Here is a 22,725-nt window from a genome sequence, read left to right as displayed (position 1 = left end):
ATGGATGTGAAGCAGGGCAGGACCACTGACTGTGTGTTCCAGCTGGCCTGCTGGGTAGGCTTCCTGGGCAGAACATAGTGTGGGTCCTTTGTTAGGTAGTGCTACCTGCTAGATTGTGTGGTTGGATGGTACTGCATACTGGGCTCCATGAATAGGAAGACCACTGGTTGTGATCTATAGTCAGATGGGACTTACAACTGCTTTTGGTTGGATGGGACCTCAAGCTATGATGCCTGGTTTGGTGGTACCACTGCAGGTTCTGCCCTGCACTTGGATAGTCTGGGCTGGGGCTGCTGTCTATGCTTGGGCAAAGTTGCTAGCCTGACTTCCAAACCAGGTGGTCAGGCTGGGGTTACCAGCTGGGTTTTGTGATTGCCTAAGGGCAGAGGCTGTGCTGTGTGGTCAGGCTTCCTGTTTGTGTGGGGCTACTGGCAAAATTTTGCCGAGGTGAGCTACAGGCTGGGCTTCCCCACCAGGGTTGGACCACTGGTTTGTGACCTGAGCTGTGCAGAACTGCCGATCCTTGTTTCTGCTCCTGTGGAGCCATCAGCTACTTTCTGTGCTTGGGTGGAAGTGCTGGCTGGGTTTCTGACTGGGCAACATTGCTGGCAGGGATGCAGTGCCACTGACATTACAACAGTGAGGAGGCAGAAAGAAGTGTCTTCCTGGGGATACCTTGGAACACTGGGAAAGCTAGATGTCTGTCTTTAGTCTCTCTTTTTTTCCCACAGGAGAAGCTGTAGTCCCAGGTAACCCTCTCAGTTTGTGCCTTGTGGGTCTGGGGAACAGGTGATGCAATCAGTGTGAGATTGCTGGTTTTATCATTCTAATGGGTCATTTTTCAGTTTTTGTGCCCCAAGGGGATCTTCAGCCCCATATCAGGGGTTTTGGGGATTTCACAAAGGCAGTCTTATCTGTGGATGGTTGCTAATCCATATTTTTGAGTATGGGTACTAGAGCGTTGGACCACATATTTCAGTCTTGCTTATGTCACTCTTATTTGTCAGTTTTCTTGGTCTATGACACATTTGGTTTCATTGATTCTTTGGATTTTTCTGTTTTCTGTATTTTCTGTGTTTCCTGTCTGATCTTTTCTATTTCCTTTATGTGCTAGATTTTCTTTGGTTTATTCTTATCTATGTCTTGTGTTGTGAAGTTAGATTTTTGATTTGAGATCATCTTTTGTACAACTGTAAATACCCCTTTGACCCTACTCGTGTCATTTTATCTTTTTGTGTATTGTTTTCATTTTCATTTGTATCTAAGCAGTTTAAAATTCCCCATGTGATTTTTTTCTTTGACCCATTGCCTGTTTGAGTGTGTTGATTTTTACATATTTGTGATTTTCTAGCTTATTTTTTTCTGAAAATACTTCTCATTTCTTTCCATTTTGCTCAGATAATATACTTTAAATGATTTCAGACTTTTGAAGATTATTGAGCTTAGTATTGTGACCTAAAATATAGTCCATCCTGGCAACGTTTCAAGGACATTTAAGGAAAATAGGTATTCTGATATTGTTGAGTGGAGAGTTTATATATATTATAGTTTATAATGCTGTTCATGTTTTCTGTTTATCTCTGTCTACTTGTTCTATTGATAATTTAAAGTTGGCTATTGAAATATCCAACTGTTAGTACAGAACGGTCTCATTCTACATTCATTTTTGTTACTTTTTGCTTCGTATTTTTAAAGGTTCTATTTTTAGGTGTCCATGTTTATAATTGTTATATCTTCTTGGTGAATGGTCTCTTTTAAATATTTAGTGCTTTATTTTTCTCTTGTAACAAAGGTTACTTTGTCTGATGGGTTAGCCACTGTAATACTCTTTTGGTTATAATTATTTGTGTCACTGGATCAAAAGTGAGTCCAAAGAGGTGGATCATGTTTTTTTAAATTTATTCTGCCAATCTCTGCCTTTCAGTTGGATAGTTTATTCCATGTAGACTTAAAGTAATTACTGAAAAGACTTCTGCCATTTTACTGTTCATTTTTTATATGTCTTATATGTTTATTGTTCCTCTGTTTCTTTTTCATTCCTGTCGTCTTTTGTGGTTCATTTTCTTTGTTTTATAGTGTACTCCTTGGGTTCCTGCCTCATGTTGTTTTCTGTATATTTTAAAATTATTTTATTAGTGGTTAACTTCTAGATTGCAATTGATGTGTTCAGTTTATAAAAGTACAGTATGAATTCATAACAAGTTAGGTACAACTTATATAAAAGTTCTGCTTCTGTTTAAAACATTTTTCTTCTTTTATGTTTTTGTCACACATTAACATCTTTATACATATGTGTCCATTAATATTGATTTATATTTATATTTATTGTTTAATGCATCATTTCTTAAAACATATATGATAAAAGGAGCTATAAACTGCAAAGTATATTCAACTTTATATTTACCTATGTAAATATATTTACTAGTGGTTTTTTTTTTTCCATATGGCTTCAAATTACATATTGTCTTTTTCCTTTTATTTAAACCCCAAAGACCCCTGGAGTATTTCTTGTAGGGCAGACCTACTAGCAAACAACACTTTCACAGTTTGTTTATCTGGTTATTTCTTAATTTTCCTTCCTTTTGAAGAATGGTTTTGCTGGATATAGAATTTTAGATACAGTTTTTTCTAAAAAAAAATTTTGACTTCCATAGTTTCTGATGGCTTTTAACATTAGTGAGGATCCATTGTATGTGAATTCCTTCTCCCTTACTGCTTTTAATACTATTTGAGCTGTTGAGAGATAGATGGTAATTAAGAAATATCAGGATGTTCTCATATTTTAATTTCAGTTTCAGTCACCGTTAACCTGGTGTTTTTAAGTTTCTGATTGGATTATAGAATTCAAAAAATTTATACTGATAGCTTACTCATTGCTTTAATGCAAGGAAATGGAGTATAGGGTTCCCTTCTTGCACTTTTGCTAAGCCTTTCAAGTTTCGTATTTTTTCAGATACCTTCTTCTAGTATTAATCTCTATGAATGTAATATGCTTATGCTCCTTTTTTGATTTATTCTTTAGGCATCATAGACTTCCATTTCTGATTCTCTAGTTTTTCTTTTGTTGTACTTTTCTTATCTAAATTCTTTTGGGTTTTTTTTGGTATTTTTTCTCTTTTTTTCTTTTCTTTTTTTTTTTTTAATCAGTCATCAATTTTATACACATCACTGTATGCATGTCAATCCCAATCGCCCAATTCAGCACACCGCCATCCCCACCCCACCACAGATTTCCCCCCTTGGTGTCCATACGTTTGTTCTCTACATCTGTGTCTCAACTTCTGCCCTGCAACCTCATTCATCTGTACCATTTTTCTAGGTTCCACATGTATGCGTTAATATACAATATTTGTTTTTCTCTTTCTGACTTACTTCACTCTGTATGTGAGTCTCTAGATCCATCCACGTCTCAACAAATGACTCAATTTCGTTCCTTTTTATGGCTGAGTAATATTCCATTGTATATATGTACCACAACTTCTTTATCCATTCGTCTGTCGATGGGCATTTAGGTTGCTTCCATGACCTGGCTATTGTGAATAGTGCTGCAATGAACATTGGGGTGCATGTGTCTTTTTGAATTACAGTTTTCTCTGGGTATATGCCCAGTAGTGGGATTACTGGGTCATATGGTAATTCTATTTTTAGTTTTTTAAGGAACCTCCATATTGTTCTCCATAGTGGCTGTATCAATTTACATTCCCACCAACAGTGCAAGAGGGTTCCCTTTTCTCCACACCCTCTCCAGCATTTGTTGTTTGTAGATTTTCTGATGATGCCCATTCTAACTGGTGTGAGGTGATACCTCATTGTAGTTTTGATTTGCATTTCTCTAATAATTAGTGATGTTGAGCATCTTTTCATGTGCTTCATGGCCATCTGTATGTCTTCTTTGGAGAAATGTCTATTTAGGTCTTCTGCCCATTTTTGGATTGGGTTGTTTGTTTCTTTAATATTGAGCTGAATGGGCTGTTTATATATTTTGGAGATTAATCTTTTGTCTGTTGATTCATTTGCAAATATTTTCTCCCATTCTGAGAGTTGTCTTTTCATCTTGTTTATGGTTTCCTTTGCTGTGCAAAAGCTTTGAAGTTTCATTAGGTCCCATTTGTTTATTTTTGTTTTTATTTCCATTACTCTAGGAGGTGGATCAAAAAAGATCTTGCTTTGATTTATATCAAACAGTGTTCTTCCTATGTTTTCCTCTAAGAGTTTTATAGTGTCCAGTCTTACATTTGGGTCTCTAATCCATTTTAACTTTATTTTTGTGTATGGTGTTAGGGAGTATTCTAATTTCATTCTTTTACATGTAGCTGTCCAGTTTGCCCAGCACCACTTATTGAAAAGACTGTCTTTTCTCCATTGTATATCTTTGCCTCCTTTGTCATAGATTAGTTGACCATAGGTGTGTGGGTTTATCTCTGGGCTTTCTATCTTGTTCCATTGATCTATGTTTCTCTTTTTGTGCCAGTACCATATTGTCTTGATTACTGTAGCTTTGTAGTACAGTCTGAAGTCAGGGAGTCTGATTCCTCCTGCTCTGTTTTTTTCCCTCAAGACTGCTTTGGCTATTCCGGGTCTTCTGGGTCTCTATACAAATTTTAAGACGATTTGTTCTAGTTCCATAAAAAACGCCATTGGTAATTTGTTAGGGATTGCATTGAAACTGTAGATTGCTTTAGGTAGTATAGTCATTTTCACAATATTGATTCTTCCAATCCAAGAACATGGTATATCTCTCCATATGTTAGTATCATCTTTAATTTCTTTTATCAGTGTCTTATAGTTTTCTGCATACAGGTGTTTTGTCTCCCTAGGTAGGTTTATTCCTAAGTATTTTATTCTTTTTGTTGCAATGGTAAATGGGAGTGTTTCCATAATTTCCCTTTCAGATTATTCATCATTAGTGTATAGGAATGCCAGAGATTTCTGTGCATTACTTTTGTATCCTGCTACTTTACCAAATTCATTAATTAGCTCTGGTAGTTTTCTGGTGGCAGTTTTAGGATTCTCTATGTATAGTATCATGTCATCTGCAAACAGTGACAGTTTTACTTCTTCCTTTCCAATTTGTATTCCGTTTATTTCTTTTTCTTTTCTGATTGCCATGGCTAGGACTTCCAAAACTATGTTGAATAATAGTGGTGAGAGTGGACATCCTTGTCTCATTCCTGATCTTGGAGGTAATGCTTTCAGTTTTTCACCATTGAGAATGATGTTTGCTGTGGGTTTGTCATATATGGCCTTTATTATGTTGAGGTATGTTCCCTCTATGTCCACTTGCTGGAGAGTTTTTATCATAAATCGGTGTTGAATTTTGTCAAAAGCTTTTTCTGCATCTATGGAGATGATCATATGGTTTTTATTCTTCAATTTGTTCATATGGTGTATCACATTGATTGATTTGCGTATATTGAAGAATCCTTGCATCCCTGTGATAAATCCAACTTGATTGTGGTGTATGATCCTTTTAATGTGTTGTTGGATTCTGTTTGCTAGTATTTTATTGAGGATTTTTGCATTATATTCATCAGTGATATTGGTCTGTAATTTTCTTTTTTTGTAGTATCTTTGTCTGGTTTTGGTATCAGGGTGATGGTGGCCTCATAGAATGAGTTTGGGAGTGTTCCTTCCTCTGCAATTTTTTGGAAGAGTTTGAGAGGGATGGGTGTTAGCTCTTGTCTAAATGTTTGATAGAATTCACCTGTGAAGCCATCTGGTCATGGACTTTGGTTTTTTGGAAGATTTTTGATCCCAGTTTCAATTTCATTACTTGTGATTGGTCTGTTCATATTTTCTGCTTCTTCCTGGTTCAGTCCTGGAAGGCTATACCTTTCTAAGAATTTGTCCATTTCTTCCAAGTTGTCCATTTTATTGGCATAGAGTTGCTTGTAGTAGTCTCTTAGTATGCTTTGTATTTCTGCGGTGTCTGTTGTAACTTCACCTTTTTCATTTCTGATTTTATTGATTTGAGTCCTCTCCCTCTTTTTCTTGATGAGTCTGGCTAATGGCTTATAAATTTTGTTTATCTTCTCAAAGAACCAGGTTTTAGTTTTATTGATCTTTGCTATTGTTTTCTTTGTTTCTATTTCATTTATTTCCACTCTGATCTTTATGATTTCTTTCTTTCTGCTAACTTTGAGTTTTGTTTGTTCTTCTTTCTCTAGTTTCTTTAGGTGTAAGGTTAGATTGTTTACTTGAGACTTTTCTTGTTTCTTTAGGTAGGCTTGTATAGCTATAAACTTCCCTCTTAGAACTGCTTTTGCTGCATCCCATAGGTTTTGGGTCGTCATGTTTTCATTGTCATTTGTCTCTAGGTATTGTTTGATTTCCTCTTCGATTTCTTCAGTGATCTCTTGGTTATTTAATAACATATTGTTTAGCCTCCATGTGTTTGTGTTTTCTACGTTTTTCTCCCTGTAATTCATTTCTAATCTCATAGCATTGTGGTCAGGAAAGATGCTTGATATGATTTCAATTTTCTTAAATTTACTGAGGCTTGATTTGTGACCCAAGATGTGATCTATCCTCGAGAATGTTCCGTGTGCACTTGAGAAGAACGTGTAATCTGCTGTTTTTGGATGGAATGTCCTATAAATATCAATTAAATCTATCTGGTCTATTGTGTCATTTAAAGCTTCTGTTTCCTTATTTATTTTCATTTTGGATGATCTGTCCATTGGTGTAAGTGAAGTGTTAAAGTCCCCAAATATTATTGTGTTACTATCGATTTCTTCTTTTATAGCTGTTAGCAGTTGCCTTATGTATTGATGTGCTCCTATGTTGGGTGCATATATGTTTATAATTGTTAAATCTTCTTCTTGGATTGATCCCTTGATCATTATGTAGTGTCCTTCCTTGTCTGTTGTAATATTCTTTATTTTAAAGTCTCTTTTATCTGCTATGAGTATAGCTACTCCAGCTTTCTTTTGATTTCCATTTGTATAGAATATCTTTTTCCATTCCCTCACTTTCAGTCTGTATGTGTCCCTAAGTCTAAAGTGGGTCTCTTGTAGACAGCATATATATGGGTCTTGATTTTGGATCCATTCAGCGAGCCTGTGTCTTTTGGTTGGAGCATTTAATCCATTCACGTTTAAGGTAATTATCAATATGTATGTTCCTATGCCCATTTTCTTAATTGTTTTGGGTTTGTTTTTGTAGGTCCTTTTCTTCTCTTCTGTTTCCCACTTAGAGAACTTCCTTTAGCATTTGTTGTAGAGCTGGTTTGGTGGTGCTGAATTCTCTTAACTTTTGCTTGTCTGTAAAGCTTTTTATTTCTCCATGAAATCTAAATGAGATCCTTGCCGGGTAGAGTAATCTTGGTTGTAGTTTCTTCCCTTTCATCACTTTAAGTATATCATGCCACTCCCTTCTGGCTTATAGAGTTTCTGCTGAGAAATCAGCTGTTAACCTTATGGGAGTTCCCTTGTATGTTATTTGTAATTTTTCCCTTTCTGCTTTCAATAATTTTTCTTTGTCTCTAATTTTTGCCAATTTGATTACTATGTGTCTCAGTGTGTTTCTCCTTGGGTTTATCCTGTATAGGACTCTCTGTGCTTCCTGGACTTGGGTGGTTCTTTCCTTTCCCATGTTAGGGAAGTTTTCAATGATAATCTCTTCAAATATTTTCTCTGGTCCTTTCTCTCTTGCTTCTCCTTCTGGGACCCATATAATAGGAATGTTGTTGCATTTAATGTTGTCCCAGAGGTCTCTTAGGTTGTCTTCATTTCTTTTCATTCTTTTTTCTTTTGTCTGTCTGCAGCAGTGAATTCCACCATTCTGTCTTCCAGGTCACTTATCCGTTCTTCTGCCTCAGTTATTTTGCTATTGATTCCTTCTAGTGTAGTTTTCATTTCAGTTATTGTATTGGTCATCTCTGTTTGTTTGTTCTTTAATTCTTCTAGGTCTTTGTTAATCATTTCTTGCATCTTCTCAATCTTTGCCTCCATTCTTATTCCGAGGTCCTGGATCATCTTCACTATCATTATTCTGAATTATTTTTCTGGAAGGTTGCTATCCCCACTTCATTTAGTTGTTTTTCTGGGTTTTATTCTTGTTCCTTCATCTGGTATATAGCCCTCTGCCTTTTCATCTTGTTTATCTTTCTGTAAATGTGGTTTTTGTTCCACAGACTTCAGGATTGTAGTTTTTCTTGTTTCTGCTCTCATCTTAATTCTTGAATGTAATAGTATTATTTTGTTATGTGTATGTAATTCAGAGTCATTGCAGTACCATGTAAAAACATAATTCTTTTTTCCTTTGAATTTTTTGCTCATGTTAGTAATTAACTCATTTTTCTACTTACAGGTTTCTTTGCTTATTTATCCCTAATATTTCCACTGGATATCATGATGACCTTGGTTGCTGGTTTCTAAATCATTCTCCACCCAGATACTCAATTGGTTTACATTTATTTCCATTGGCTTCAATTCCAGTGTACTTCATTTTTATTTGATGATACATTTTTGTTTTGAGGCTTAGTGTATAATTGATATTCTGTCATTTTCTTATAATTGAAGTTAAATTCTCCATTAAACTTATGGTGATTTTACTTATTGTATGATAATAATAAGCTCAGGAAATTTTATTTTTCAGAAATTTGGTAGCAACATAGTTATTAATTCAGTGAAGGATAAGACAATGGTGCAAAAACTTCTGGATTTAAAGATAAGATTGACTTTATTATTGAAAACTCTTTTCTGAATAATGGGAAGTTTATTGTTTATTGTTGCTATGAAAGAAGCTTTTGAAACATTTATTAACAAAAGACCTAATAAGCCAGCTGGACTTATTGGTATAGTTTCCAGTTTTGTGCAAGACAAGTATTTAAAATTTTTTTTCTGATTCATTTTAAGTTATGTGACAAGAATGAGATTCAACCTCCTAATTTCTCATAATATTGGAAGCTTGATTATCAGTGATTGTAAGGAAATATTTATCTCAGGGTGTTTTTTCACAAGACATTATCCTGTTGTTTAACTAGTGGTAACACAGGACTTTGGAATCTTCCGTGCATTTAAGTTAAAGAAAAAAGAAATAACAGAGACAAAAGAATAGGGACGGGACCTGCACCAGTGGGAGGGAGCCATGAAGGAGGAAAGGTTTCCACACACTAGGAAGCTGCTTCATGGGCGGAGACTGCAGGTGGCAGAGGGGGGAAGCTTCGGAGCCACGGAGAAGAGTGTAGCCACAGGGGTGTGGAGGGCAAAGTGGAGAGATTCCCGCATGGAGGATTGGTGCCGAGCAGCACTCACCAGCCCGAGAGGCTTGTCTGCTCCTCCGCCGGGGTGGGCAGGTGCTGGGAGCTGAGGCTCGGACTTTGGTCAGATCGCAGGGAGAGGACTGGGGTTGGCGGCATGAACACAGCCTGAAGGGGTTAGCGCACCACAGTTAGCCGGGAGGGAGTCCGGGAAAAAGTCTGCAGCTGCCGAAGAGGCAAGAGACTTTTTCTTGCCTCTTTGTTTCATGGTGCGCAAGGAGAGGGGATTCAGAGCACCGCCTAAACGAGCTCCAGAGACAGGCATGAGCCGCGGCTATCAGCGCAGACCCCACAGCAACAGGGGCGCAGAGGGAAAAGTGGAGAGATTCCTGCACAGAGGATCGGTGCCGACCAGCACTCACCAACCCCAGAGGCTTGTCTGCTCACCCTCTAGGGCAGGCGGGGGCTGGGAGCTGAGGCTGGGACTTCGGTCGGATTGCAGGGAGAGGACTGGGGTTAGGGGCGTGAACACAGCCTGAAGGGGTTAGCGCACCACAACTAGCAGGGAGGGAGTCTGGGAAAAGGTCTGCAGCTGCCGAAGAGGCAAGAGACTTTTTCTTGCCTCTTTGTTTTGCGGCGTGCAAAGAGAGGGGATTCAGAGCGCCGCCTAAAAGAACTCCAGAGACAGGCGTGAGCCGCGGCTATCAGCGCTGACCCCAGAGACGGGCATGAGACGCTAAGGCTGCTGCTGCTGCCACCAAGAAGCCTGTGTGCGAGCACAGGTCACTATCCACACTGCCCCTCCCGGGAGCCGGTGCAGCCCACCAAGGCAAGGCTCCCATGATGCGGGGACAACTTCCCCGGGAAGACGCACGGCATGCCTCGGGCTGGTGCAATGTCACACTGGCCTCTGCCACCGCGGGCTCTCCCCACATCGTATCCTTCCCTCCCCCACGCCTGAGTGAGCCAGAGCCCCCGAAGCAGCTGCTCCTTTAACCCCGTTCTGTCTGGGCGGGGAACAGACACCCTCAGGCGACCTACACGTAGAGACGAGTCCAAATCCAAAGTTGAACCCCGGGAGCTGTGCGAACAAAGAAGAGAAAGGGAAATCTCTCCCAGCAGCCTCAGAAGCAGCAGATTAAAACTCCAAAAACAACTTGATGTGCCTGCATCTGTTGAATACCTGAATAGACAATGAATCATCCCAAATTCAGGAGGTGGACTTTGGGAGCAGGATATATTATTTTTCCCCCTTTCCTTTTTTTGTGAGTGTATATGTGTATGCTTCTGGGTGAGATTTTGTCTGTATAGCTTTGCTTTATAATAGCTTTATTTCGTTTTATTTTATTTTCTCCTCTTTCTTTCTTTCTTTCTATTTTTTCTCCCTTTTATTCTGAGCCGTGTGGATGAAAGGCTCTTGGTGCTCCAGCCAGGCATCAGGGCTGTGCCTCTGAGGTGGGAGAGCCAACTTCAGGACACTGGTCCACAAGAGATTTCCCAGCTCCACATAATACTAAATGGCGACAATCTCTCAGAGACCTCCATCTCAATATCAAGACCCAGCTTCACTCAACGAACAGCAAGCTACAGTGCTGGACACCCTATGCCAAACAACTAGCAAGACAGGAACACAGCCCCATCCATTAGCAGAGAGGCTGCCTAAAATCATAATAAGGCCATAGCCACCCCAAAACACACAACCAGACGTGGACCTGCCTACCAGAAAGACAAGATCCAGCCTCATCCACCAGAACACAGGCACTAGTCCCTTCCACCAGGAAGCCTACATAACCCACTGAACCAAACTTAGCCACTGGGGACAGATACCAAAAACAATGGGAACTACAAACCTGCAGCCTGTGAAAAGGAGACCCTAATCACAGTAAGATAAGCAAAATGAGAAGACAGAAAAACACAGAGCAGATGAAGGAGCAGGGTCAAAACACACCAGGCCTAACAAATGAAGAGGAAATAGGTAGTCTACCTGAAAAAGAATTCAGAATAATGATAGTAAGGATGATCCAAAATCTTGGAAATAGAATAGACAAAATTCAAGAAACATTTAACAAGGATGTAGAAGAACTAAAGAGGAACCAAGCAATGATGAAAAACACAATAAATGAAATTAAAAATACTCTAGACAGGATCAATAGCAGAATAACTGAGGTAGAATAACGGATAAGTGACCTGGAAGATAAAATGGTGGGAATAACTACTGCAGAGCAGAATAAAGAAACAAGAATGAAAAGAACTGAGGACAGTCTCAGAGACCTCTGGGAGAACATTAGATGCACCAACATTCGAACTATAGGGGCCAGAAGAAGAAGAGAAAAACAAAGGGACTGAGAAAATATTTGAAGAGATTATAGTTGAAAACTTCTCTAACATGGGAAAGGAAATAGCTAATCAAGTCCAGGAAGCACAGAGAGTCCCATACAGGATAAATCCAAGGAGAAACACACCAAGACACATATTAATCAAACTATCAAAAATTAAATATAAAGAAAACATATTAAAAGCAGCAAGGGAAAAACAACAAATAACACACAAGGGAATCCCCATAAGGTTAACAGCTGATCTTTCAACAGAAACTCTGCAAGCCAGAAGGGAGTGGCAGGATATACTTAAAGTGATGAAGGAGAAAAACCTACAACCAAGATTAATCTACCCAGCAAGGATCTCATTCAGATTTGATGGAGAGATTAAAACCTTTACAGACGAGCAAAAGCTGAGAGAGTTCAGCACCACCAAACCAGCTTTACAACAAATGCTAAAGGAACTTCTCTAGGCAAGAAACACAAGAGAAGGAAAACACCTACAATAACAAACCCAAAACATTTAAGAAAATGGGAATAGGAACATACATATCGATAATTACCTTAAATGTAAGTGGATTAAATGCTCCCACCAAAAGACACAGACTGGTTGAATGGATACAAAAAGAAGACCCATATATATGCTGTCTACAAGAGACCCACTTCAGACCTAGAGACACATACAGACTGAAAGTGAGGGGATGGAAAAAGATATTCCATGCAAATGGAAATCAAAAGAAAGCTGGAGTAGCAATTCTCATATCCGACAAAATAGACTTTAAAATAAAGACTATTACAAGAGACAAAGACGGACACTATATAATGATCAAGTGATCGATCCAAGAGGAAGGTATAACAATTGTAAATATTTATGCACCCAACATAGGAGCACCTCAATACATAAGGCAAATACTAACAGCCATAAAAGGGGAAATCGACAGTAACACAATCATAGTAGGGTACTTTAACACCCCACTTTCACCAATGGACAGATCAACCAAAATGAAAATAAATAAGGAAACACAAGCTTTAAATGCTACATTAAACAAGATGGACTTAATTGATATTTATAGGACATTCCACCCCAAAACAACGGAATACACATTTTTCTCAAGTGCTCATGGAACATTCTCCAGGATAGATCATATCTTGGGTCACAAATCAAGCCTTGGTAAATTTAAGAAAATTGAAATCGTATCAAGTATCTTTTCTGACCACAATGCTATGAGACTAGATATCAATTACAGGAAAAGATGTGTAAAAAATACAAACACATGGAGGCTACACAACACACTACTTAATAACGAAGTGATCACTGAAGAAATCAAAAGGGAAATCAAAAAATACCTAGAAACAAATGACAATGGACACAACGACCCACAACCTATGGGATGCAGCAAAAGCAGTGCTAAGAGGGAAGTTTATAGCAATACAAGCCTACCACAAGAAACAGGAAACATCTCAAATAAACAACCTCACCTTGCACCTAAAGCAATTAGAGAAAGAAGAACAAAAAACCCCAAAGCTAGCAGAAGGAAAGAAATCATAAAGATCAGATCAGAAATAAATGAAAAAGAAATGAAGGAGACAATAGCAAAGATCAATAAAACTAAAAGCTGGTTCTTTGAGAAGATACACAAAATTGATAAACCATTAGCCAGACTCATCAAGAGAAAAAGAGAGAAGACTCAAATCAATAGAATTAGAAATGTAAAAGGAGAAGTAACCACTGACACTGCAGAAATACAAACGATCCTGAGAGATTACTACAAGCAACTCTATGCCAATAAAATGGACAACCTGGAAGAAATGGACAGATTCTTAGAAACGCACAACCTGCGTGGACTGAACCAGGAAGAAATAGAAAATATGAACAGACCAATCACAAGCACTGAAATTGAAACTGTGATTTAAAATCTTCCAACAAAAGCCCGGGACCAGATGGCTTCACAGACGAATTCTATCAAACATTTAGAGAAGAGCTAACACCTATCCTTCTCAAACTCTTTCTAAATATTGCAGAGGGAGGAACACTCCCAAACTCATTCTACGAGGCCACCATCACCCTGACACCAAAACCAGACAAAGATGTCACAAAGAAAGAAAACTACAGGCCAATATCACTGATGAACATAGATGCAAAAATCCTCAACAAAATACTAGCAAACAGAATCCAACAGCACATTAAAAGGATCATACACTATGATCAAGTGGGGTTTATCCCAGGAATGCAAGGATTCTTCAATATACACAAATCAATCAACGTGATACATCATGTTAACAAATTGAAGGAGAAAAACCATATGATCATCTCAATAGATGCAGAGAAAGCTTTCGACAAAATTCAATACCCATTTATGATAAAAGTCCTGCAGAAAGTAGGCATAGAGGGAACTTTCCTCAACATAATAAAGGCCATATATGACAAACCCACAGCCAACATTGTCCTCAATGGTGAAAAACTGAAACCATTTCCACTAAGATCAGGAACAAGACAAGGCTGCCCACTCTCACCACTATTATTCAACATAGTTTTGGAAGTGTTAGCCACAGCAATCAGAGAAGAAAAAGAAATAAAAGGAATCCAAATCGGAAAAGAAGAAGTAAAGCTGTCACTGTTTGCAGATGACATGATACTACACATATAGAATCCTAAAGATGCTACCAGAAAACTACCAGAGCTAATCAATGAATTTGGTAAAGTAGCAGGATACAAAATTAAAGCACAGAAATCTCTTGCATTCCTATATACTAATGATGAAAAATCTGAAAGTGAAATTAAGAAAACACTCCCATTTACCATTGTAACAAAAAGAATAAAACATCTAGGAATAAACCTACCTTAGGAGACAAAAGACCTTTATGCAGAAAATTATAAGACACTGATGAAAGAAATTAAAGATGATACAAATAGATGGAGAGATATACCATGTTCTTGGATTGGAAGAATCAACATAGTGAAAATGACTCTACTACCCAAAGCAATCTATAGATTCAATGCAATCCCTATCAAACTACCACTGGCATTTTTCACAGAACTAGAACAAAAAATTTCACAATTTGTATGGAAACACAAAAGACCCCAAATAGCCAAAGCAATCTTGAGAATGATAAATGGAGCTGGAGGAATCAGGCTCCCTGACTTCAGACTATATTATAAAGCTACAGTAATCCAGACAGTTTGGTACTGGCACAAAAGCAGAAAAATAGATCAATGGAACAGGATAGAAAGCCCAGAGATAAATCCACGCACATATGGTCACCTTATCTTTGATAAAGGAGGCAAGCATATACAGTGGAGAAAAGACAGTGTCTTCAATAAGTGGTGCTGGGAAAATTAGACACGCACATGTAAAAATATGAAATTAGAACACTCCCTAACACCATGCACAAAAATAAACTCAAAATGGATTAAAGACCTAAGTGTAAAGCCAGACACTATCAAACTCTTAGAGTAAAACATAGGCAGAACACTCTATGACATAAATCAGAGCAAGATCCTTTTTGACCCAGCTCCTAGAGAAATGGAAATAAAAACACAAATAAACAAATGGGACCTAATGAAACTTAAAAGCTTTTGCACAGCAAAGGAAACCATAAACAAGACCAAAAGACAACCCTCAGAATGGGAGAAAATATTTGCAAATGAAGCAACTGACAAAGGATTAATCTCCAAGATTTACAAGCAGCTCATGCAGCTGAATAACAAAACAACAACCAACTCAATCCAAAAATGGGCAGAAGACCTAAATAGACATTTCTCCAAAGAAGATATACAGATTGCCAACAGACACATGAAAGAATGTTCAACATTTTTAATCATTAGAGAAATGCAAATCAAAACTACAATGAGATATCGTCTCACACTGGTCAGAATGGCCATCATCAAAAAATCTAGAAACAATAAATGCTGGAGAGGGTGTGGAGAAAAGGGAACACTCTTGCACTGTTGGTGGGCATGTCAATTGATACAGACACTATGGAGAACGGTATGGAGATTCCTTAAAAAACTGAAAATAGAACTACCATACGACCCAGCAATCCCACTACTGGGCATATACCCTGAGAAATCCATAATTCAAAAAGAGTCATGTACCAAAATATTCATTGCAGCTCTATTTATAATAACCAGGACATGGAAGCAACCTAAGTGTCCATCATCAGATGAATGAATAAAGAAGATGTGGCACATATATACAATGGAATATTACTCAGCCATAAAAAGAAATGAAATGGAGGTATTTGTAGTGAGGTGGATGGAGTTAGAGTCTGTCATACAGAGTGAAGTAAGTCAGAAAGAGAAAAACAAATACAGTATGCTAACACATATATATGGAATCTAAGGGGAAAAAAAGGTCATGAAGAACCTAGTGGCAAGACGGGAATAAAGACACAGACCCACTAGAAAATGGACTTGAGGATATGGGAAGGGGGAGGGGTAAGATGTGACAGGGTGAGAGAGTGGCATAGACATATATACACTATCAAATGTAAAATAGATAGCTAGTGGGAAGCAGCCGCATAGCACAGGGAGATCAGCTGGGTGCTTTGTGACCACCTAGAGGGCTGGGATAGGGAGGGTGGGAGGGAGGGAGATGCAAAAGGGAAGAGATATGGGAACATATGTATATGTATAACTGATTCACTTTGTTATAAAGCAGAAACTAACACAGCATTGTAAAGCAATTATACTCCAATAAATATGTTTTTTTTTTAAAAAAACTAACAATTTCTTTAATCTGTACACAAGACACATACCTTTATAGATAGTCTCATTTCTTTTTCTAGTTCTTATTTTAGAACAAGTGAAAGATTTTCTTATTCACACAAAACTTAATGATTTTGTAGTGTATATATGTCCCTGCCACTCTCTCATATATACATTACCAGGTGTAAAATAGGGTTTTACCTCTAAGATATTTTGTTAGCTGCTAAGACTGACAGTTTTAATTCTTCATTTTTAATTTGAATACCATTTATTTCTGTTACTTGTCTAATTGTTCTGGCTAGGCCTTCCAATATCATGCTGAATAAAGTACTGCAGGTGGGTATCCCTTGTCTTGTTCCTGATTTTAGAAGAAAAGCTTTGAACTTTTCACAGTTATAACGTTAGATGTGGGTTACTCATATATATTGCCTTTATTATGTTGAGGTACATTTCCTCTGTGGATTTTGAAATTTGTCCAGTTTTTTTCTGCATCTGTGAGATGATCATATGGTTTGTATCCTTCATTTTTGTTAACCTGTGTACCACAGTGATGACAACTAGTTGTTGCCTCACTCTTGCCTAATGGGAATAAATCTCACTTGACCATTTTTTGTGATTTTTTAATGTACTGTTGAATTCAGTTTGCTAGTATTTTTCAGGATTTTGTGTCTGTATTCATCAGGGATGTTGGCCTAACCTTTTTATTTTTTGTAATGTCACCTGATTTTGGTATATGGCTAATACTGGCCTCATAAAATGATACGGGAATGCTCCTTTCTCTTCTGTTTTTTGGTTATATTTGAGAAGGATTGGTATTATTTCTGTAAGTATTTGCTATAATTCCCTTTTGAAGCCTTCTTGTCCTGGACTTTTATTTCTTGGGAAGTTTTTGATTACTTCTTCAGTGTTCTTACTAGTTATTGGTCTGTTTATATTTTATTTTATTTTATTTTTTTGTTTCTAAGGAGTTATCGACTTCTTCTATGTTGTCAAATTTGTTGGTGTTTTATTGTTAGTAGTAGTCTCTTGTGAAACTTTTGTCTTATAAGATATAGTGAAAGCTTCCTACTTCATCTGATGTTTTTTCTTAGTCCTTTCTCTCTTTTTTTTTGTTGAGTTTATTAAAAAGTTTGTAAACGTTTGTAAGATTTTTTTTTCAAAGAACCAGCTCTCATTTTCATTGTCTCTTTGTGTTGTCTTATTATTGTCTGTTTCATTTAATTCAGTTCTGATTTTTGCTATTTTTGTCTATAAATTTTGGGCTTCTTTTGTTCTACTATTTGTAGTTCCTTTGGTGTTGTTATATTGTTTATTTGAGAAATTTTGTATTTTTTGATGTAGGCATTTATTTCTATAATTGTGTTTGTCTGACTTCTTTTACTTCATCCCATAAGTTTTGGTATGTTGTATTTCTATCTTTATATGACACAATGTACTTTTTTTGTTGTTTTGGTTTCTTCATTGACCTACTGGTTGTTCAATATCATGATTTAAAATATCTATATATTTACGAATTTTCCAGTTTTCTACTTGCAGTTGATTTCTAGTTTTATACCATTTTACTCAGCAAAGATGCTTGATTATTTTCAGAGTTTTAAATGTATTAAGACTTTGTTTTGTAGCCTAACATATGATGTATCTTGCAGACTATTACATGTGCATTTAATAAGGATGTGTATTCTGTTGCTTCTGGATAGAATGTTCTGTATATATTTGTTAAGGCCATCTGGATTATCATATCATAGAAGGCTTACATTACCTTATTGATTTTTGTGGAGATTTCATTGATGAAAGTGGAGTATTAGAGTTCCCCACTATTATTGTATTGCTCTCTATTTCTTATTTTATGTCTGTTAATATTCCTGTATACATTTAGATACTCTTTTAGGTTATGAACCTTATCATTCAGTCCTGCCCAACCTCTTGGGTTTCTCTCACACTTTGCAGTTGTCCCAGCAACTTATTTTAATTTTTAATAGCTTCCAGTAATTGAGAGAGTGCCCAGACCTCTCAGTTTCTCACAGGGGAGCATCTCAGTCAGCACCTAGGTTCAGGCAGATTGGAAGTCAGACTCCTAGACAAGAGCTTGTAATGAATGCAAAATAGTTCTCTAAGACCACCAGTGTCAGCCTCAGTAGCCAGCAGAGCCAAGTAATCAAGTGGTATACCTTGGGAAGCAAGTGTAAAAATCTGGTTCCCAAGCAAGTGAACAAGTCCTTTGCCTGGGGTATCCTGAGGCTGGTACTGTCTCACTGCAGGGTAGGTAAACCCCAGTGCTAATAGACTACATGGAGGACTCCAAAATGGTGTTTGTCAACACCACTGTCCTCATAAATGTGCTTCTAAAAATGGCTGCTGTCATTGTCTTTGTCCTTAAGTGGTGTTTCTTTTGCCTCTTGCCTCACCAAGAGTTTCTCCAGGATCAGCAAGTGTGTCTGATCCAGAGTTCTTTCAAATTACTGTCTTTGTTCTGGGACTTGGAGCATATGTGAATTTGTACTGCCCTTTAAGAGCTGAGTCTTTTTATTTTCCTCAGCCTTCCTCCTCTCCAAATGCAAGAGGTGGCTTTCAAAACCAGCCAGTCTGGGTGGGGAAGCCATTTACCTGGTTCCAGATCCCTGGATAGGGGAGCCCTATCAATGGCTCAGATACCTTTCTTATTGGGGAGAATCTCTGAAATTTTTATTATTCTCCTGTTTGTGGGTCATCTACCAGGGAGTATGGGTCTTGACTATACTGTGTCCCCTCCCCACCTACCCATCTCACTGAGGTTTCTTCTTTACAACTTTATGTGAAAAAGATCTTTTCTGCTAATCATCAGGTCATTTTCAGAGATAGTTGATTTTTAAATAACAATTTTGGTGTTCCTGTGGCAGGAGGTGAGCTCAGGGTCTTCTACTGTGCCATCTTGGCCATACCTGCTGTTACATGTTCTTTGGATTTCATATAAAAAAATGTTGCCAAGTCCAATGTAAAAGAGTGTTTTCCCTATGTTTTCATCTAGGAGTTTTACAGATTTAGGTCTTACATTTAATTCTTTCATCCATTTTAAGTTCATTTTTCTGAGTGTTGTAAGGTAATGGTTCTAATTTCATTCATCTTACGTGGTTATCCCATTTTCCCTAAAATACTTATGAGAAACCATTCTTTCCTATTGAGTGTTCTTGGATCCCTTATCAAATATTGGTTGACTGGACATGTGGATGTTTATCTGGAATCTTAATTCTGCCCCCTTTTTGTCTTTTTAGTTCAGTACCATAATGCTTTCATTACAATAGCTTTATAGTATTCTCTGAGATCAGGATGTCTGAGGCCTGTACGTTTCTTCTTTATTCTCTGAATTGTTTTTGTTATTTGGGGTCTCTGGGTACTCTATATGAATTTGGGGATTGTTCTTCCTAATTCTCTCAAATATGCCTTTAGAATTTTGGTAGGGCTTGCATTAAATGTGTAGATGGCTTGGATGATATAAGCGTTTTAACAATATAATATTTCTGATTCATGAACATCGTCTTTCCATTTGCGTCTTTTTCAGTTTATTTCACTAAAATCTTATAGGTTTTTTTATATCTTTCACTTAATTGATTAAATTTATTCATAAGATTTTCATTGTCTTTGGTGCAAATATTAAATGAGACTGTTTCTTTTAATTCATTTTTAGGTATTTCATTGTTAGTGTAGAATGATACAACTCTTCTCTATATAAAGGCATGTCTCAGAGATACTGCAGTTTTAATTGCAGACCACCATAGTAAAGTGAATATTGAAATAAAGCAAGCCACAATTATTTTTTTTGGTTTCCTAGTACATATAAAATTTATATTTACACTCTAGTGTAGTACACAATAAAATTATGTGTAAATAAACCAAGGTATGTACCTTAATTTAAAAAATACTTTATAGTTAAAAAATGCTAACCATCATCTGAACCTTCAGTGAGTCATAATCTTTTTGCAATAGTAACATCAAAGATCACTAATCACAGATCACTATAACAAGTATAATAAGATGAAAAAAGTTTGAAATATTGTGAGAATTACCAAAATATGACACAGAGACAGAAAGTGAGCAAGGGCTACTGGAAAAAATTGGTTCCAGTAGACTTACTTCATGTACAAAACTTCCATTTGTAAAAAAAAAAAAAAAATCACCACGTCTCTGAAGTGAAATAAAGTAAAGCACAATAAAATGAAGTATGTCTGTACTGACTTCATATCCTTCAATTTTACTTAATTTGTTGATTAGTTCTAGCAGTTTTTTGTTGGGTCTTTAGGATTTTCTATATACTAGATAATGTCATCTGCAAATAAAGACGATTTTACTTCTTTCCTTATAACTTGGATAGCTTTTATTTTATTTGATTGTTCTAGCTAGGATTTCCAGTCCTGTGTTGAATAAGGGTGGTGAGATTGGCACCCTTGTTTTTTATTTATCTTGGGGGAAAAGCTTTCAAACTTTTATCATTGTGAAAGTTGTTTGCTTGTCATATATGGCACTGTAATGTTACAGTGTGTTCTTCAGTAATTTGTTGAGAGTTTTTATCATGAGTGGATATTTAATTTTGTCAAATGTCTTTTCCTGCATCTTACTGAGATGATCATATGATTTTTTTCCATCTCATTCCATTAATGTAAAACACCATATTTACTGATTTGTGCATTGAGCAACATCTTTGATCCCAGGGCTCAATCCCACTTGATCATAGTAAATGATCTCTTTTAGAATGCTACTCAATTTGCTTTGCTGGTATTTGAATTTTTGCACATATATTCATCAAGAATATGACCCTCAATTTCTTTCTTTCTTTCATTTTTTGTAGTATCTTTATCAGATGATAGTATCAGGGTAATATAGACTCAAGAATGAGTTTGGGCATGTTCTTTCATCTTCAGTTTTTTGGAAAAGTGTGAGAAGGTCTGGTGTTAATTCTTTAAATATTCGGTAGAATTTGCCAGGAAAGCCATCTGTTCCTGGGCTTTTCTTTTCTTTTCTTTTTTTTTTTTGAGGTTTAATTACTGATTCAATCTTGTTAGTTATTTTCTGTTCATATTTTATTTGTCCATGATTTAATTTATCAGTTGTATGTTTCTAGAAATGTATCTATTTCTTCAAGGTTATCCAACTTCTTGGTATATAATGATCTCTTATGATCCTTTGTTTCTCGGGTATCTTTGGAAAGTCATGACTTTTATTTCTGGTTTTACATGTTATTCTTTTTTTCTTAGTTTAGCTAACGGCTTGTCAATATTTTTTAATATTTTCAAAAACCAGCTCTTAGTTTAATCGATTTTTTATTTAGTCTGTATTTCATTTATTTCTGCTCTGATATTTGTCTCCTTCCTTCTGCTAATTTTTGGTTATTCTAGTATGTTATTCTTTTTTAAAGTTCCTTTAGCTATATAGTCAGTTGGTATTTGGTATCTTTCTCTTTTTCTAAATATACACATGTATCACTAATATCATCACTCTAGGAACTACTCTTACAGCACTCCATAAATTTTAGCGAATTGTGTTGTCATATTAATTTGTTTGGGAATATTTAAAATTTCCCCTTTGATTTCCTCTTTGACCCATTTGTTTTTCAGTAGAGTTTAGTTAATTTCCACACATTCTTAAATTTTTTAGCTTATCTCCTGTTATTGATATCTTGTTCTATGTCATTGTGGTCAGAAAGATTCTTGTGATTTCAGTCATATTAAATTTGCTAAGGCTCGTTTTGTGGCCTATCATATCATCTTGAAAAATACAGTCTACATGTATTTGAAAGAACTGTGTAATATCATGCTATGGATTAAATATATGTAATATATGTAATCTGTTTTAATATGTATATGTGTTTATTTCCATAAAATACATAACATGTCATTTAACATATATATTTTACATAATGTGACATATATATGCACACATATACTGGTGTATGTGTGTGTGTGTTAGGTCCATTTAATCTGACTGTGGTTCAAGTTCAACATTTCCTTGTTAATTTTCTGTCTGCATGTATTTTTCTATTTCTAGAGGTGGTATTGAAGTCCCTACTATCATGGCATTGTTATCCATTTCTTTCTTTGATCTATTAGTAAACATGGGTAATCTGATAAATTCTTGTGTGCTTATATATTTACCATTGTCATATCTTCTTGATAGGCTGACTAGTCATTATATTACAATGACCTTTGAATTTTGTTACCATTTTTTGCTTAGTTTATTTGTCTGATACAAATATAGTTACCTCCTCTTTCTTTATGTTTCTAGTACATAGATTATCTCATCTTTCCTTCACTTTCCACCCATGTCCATTAGTTAAATTAAATTTCTTACAGTTGGTCTTGTTTTCTTTAATCTGCTTTTTCAATCCATTCTTCAGGTCTCTGACTTTTGATAGTGGAAGTCAATCTATCTACATACAGTATTTTTAACACAACAAAAGTTTATTTTTTAATTGTTTAGTTAATTTTTATTAGGGTATAGTTGGTTTACAATATTGTGTTAGTTTCTGGTGT

The 22,725-nt window shown here is 36.5% G+C and overlaps 1 pseudogene; it reads left to right on the top strand.

Moving 5' to 3' along the window:
* LOC133082964 (heat shock transcription factor, Y-linked-like) overlaps positions 1-22,725 on the top strand; it is a 41,278-nt pseudogene continuing 18,553 nt past the window's right edge.

Source organism: Eubalaena glacialis, unplaced genomic scaffold, assembly GCF_028564815.1.
Source record: "Eubalaena glacialis isolate mEubGla1 unplaced genomic scaffold, mEubGla1.1.hap2.+ XY H_2, whole genome shotgun sequence".
Lineage (NCBI taxonomy): Eukaryota > Metazoa > Chordata > Mammalia > Artiodactyla > Balaenidae > Eubalaena > Eubalaena glacialis.
Note: the sequence above shows the minus strand (reverse complement) of the source record. Positions and strands in the feature narration are given on the sequence as shown.